This window comes from Anopheles darlingi, chromosome 3, assembly GCF_943734745.1.
Source record: "Anopheles darlingi chromosome 3, idAnoDarlMG_H_01, whole genome shotgun sequence".
Classification (NCBI taxonomy): Eukaryota; Metazoa; Arthropoda; class Insecta; order Diptera; family Culicidae; genus Anopheles; species Anopheles darlingi.
This window is the reverse complement of record NC_064875.1, coordinates 24251467-24253966: the sequence shown is the minus strand read 5'-3', so window position 1 is coordinate 24253966 and position 2500 is coordinate 24251467. Positions and strand designations below refer to the sequence as shown.

At 43.8% G+C, this 2500-nt stretch overlaps 1 protein-coding gene across 3 annotated transcripts in view; it reads right to left on the bottom strand.

Moving 5' to 3' along the window:
- The window catches only part of LOC125956636 (uncharacterized), a 58922-nt gene that overhangs the window by 17606 nt on the left and 38816 nt on the right, over positions 1 to 2500 (bottom strand). The gene's annotated exons all lie outside the window — the stretch shown is intronic.

Genomic DNA, 2500 nt, shown 5'->3' with positions numbered 1-2500 from the left:
CTTCCCGTTTCGTATACGGTAAGGAAGCTTTGAATCCTTGAAGTTGCAGAGTGGTTCAGGAAAATTTATCATTTGCTTCGCTTGCCCTGCATCGGACGCCAGTAGCGCCATCACGAAAGCAAAACAGTCGTTCTCGTTTATGGGTGAAATCACATTGCACACAGTCGGCAGATCGCTATCTTCCAATGGAGAAACAGAAGAAACGGCGAATGATAAATCGAATCCAAACTGTTGAAGTTTTTCGTTCTGGAGGGAATGCTTAAGCATGTAGAAAGTGCTTTATCTGGACTGGGATTCTGGGAAAGTTTGCCTGACTTGATTTAATGCTTGGTGTGCCTTCGATGAACTGGATAGAAGAGGTGATGAAAGCAACAAAATGGAGCAATGAGTTATTGGATGAATTTATTCACCTTTATCGGACTTATTAGATCAAGAATACGATGTTTTATTTTAGGATGTTGGTTGGGATGTTGATTGTTGTCAAAACATCTTTGGCAATATCGTGTTTTTTTATTTAAAAAGTAACTTATCATGTTTTGTAACAGTTATGGCTGTTTTCAGTACTTCAAGTAACTTTTAAAAGACATAATGTACGAAATGTAAAACGATTAGGCAAACAAATCTGTATCAAACAACTTTACAGCCTCGCATCAACACAAACAATTCCAAAGAATGTGCGCGCAAAAGCGATTACAAATGGCCGGTGAACGGGAGACGAAAAGAAAATTAAAGATCTCCGTGAAAAGGCAAAATGTCAAGTGATGGCGTGCTTGATGTTTGCTCCTCGCCCGAAAGCTCGTAAACATTTTGTTTTTATTGATTTTAAACAACTTTACCGGCTCGTCCCATAAGCTGCGCAAAGGCTTACGTTCGACAATCAGCCGACAATCGGCCCAACAACACTTTACAATTCCCTTTTTCTCCGCGTACCACCCCGGGGCTGCTGCTCCTGCCGCTGCTGCTGGCCGTGACGACGGAGCGTAAGCCAAATGGCAAACAATGTTGTCAATGTTTTGGCGTTGTACTCGGAAAAGTTGTTTGTGAAATTTATTTTTCATGTTCCGGACGGGAAAGTTTCACCCGCGAGAGAGCGACCCGCATCAAATGGTCCAGACGGAAATCGAAAAGAAAGTCCCAATGCGCTGCCTGCCGGCAAAGGGAAACCGCCGGCCGCCGACTGGAGAAAACATTTCCGAATGCCTTTTTCTACGAAAGAAAATGGGTGAAAAATGCCGAAACCCGGGAGCAGGGAGGAGAGTTGGAAAGAAGAGGAAAAAAAAGAGGAAGTTTGCCGTAGCGGAAATGTTCAATTGGCAAACTTGCGCTCCTCGTGGAACTTTTCCTGCAAAACATGTTTCTGCATTGCATTTCTGCTGCTGCTGCCGTTCGTTCGATGATGTGCTAGTTGTGGCAGTGAGAGGGGGTAAGAGGTACTAGGCGCAGTTCTGTTCTGGATGCTTTTCTTCAGAGAAGAATATCTTTCAGCTCTCGATGTCACAATCCAGTAAATACAACTAAACTAAATAATTACATGCTAATCCTTTAATCAGCAAACGAGGAATACAATCGACTTAAGTACAATGTTATCTTGAGCTACATTGTCAAAAACTAATCTTCCTATAAGTGTACAACGTTACCAATACGAAGTGATTGTCATCGCGACATTGTCACACGGATAGACACCAGTATAGTGAAAGGTTCCTGTATACCCTTCCTGTTATACAATTTACATTTCAAACGCTCCACAACTGCAAAGTAATCGTTTTCCCTGAAATTCCTTCACTTTCCACCAATAACATTCTCCTGTCACTCGCACTATTGATCGTGAAGCCTTTACCATCCAGATCGGATCCCGGAATCTCTTTCGCCTACTTGGGCACTTGAAGCGAGCCCCGGGGACACATTATAATTTCACTACCAAATGGGTGTGCTCCGTATGTATGTGTGTGTGTGGGAGCGGTATTATGTTTCGATCGAAATCAACTTTCTTGGAGAGGAATTTTGGGACCGAACATGTCTTCAATTTCTTAGGATTCCGATCCAATAAACCTATTTGAAAGGTTCCACTTTCCGCTGTCCCGCAATGTTATTGAAGGACATCGGAAAGGCTCGACCGGCGGTGAAGGGAAGCAAAGGAGAGGCAGGGAGGCCTTTTACCAATTTACCGTAATTGGACCATCCGACGGAGGCTTTTTTCCCCAAAGGATAGCAAAGGACCATTTTGGCCGTTTGGCCGAACCAGCTACCCATTCCAGCAGAGAGACATTGATGAATAGCAAGTGATCCTGGAAGCTGACCGCATGTCCCTTAGACGGGCCACCATTCCTCGTACCGGGAATGGTCTTTAGCCTCTTGCTTCATGCCCTTTCACTTCAACGAAGTGACGTAGCAGAATACTGGTACTGGTTGGCAATCAGAAGTCCAATACTGGATCACATTGACGCTTCCATTACATGTTCTGGTACTTTTTACACCCTAACCAATGTTTTACATAACAGGG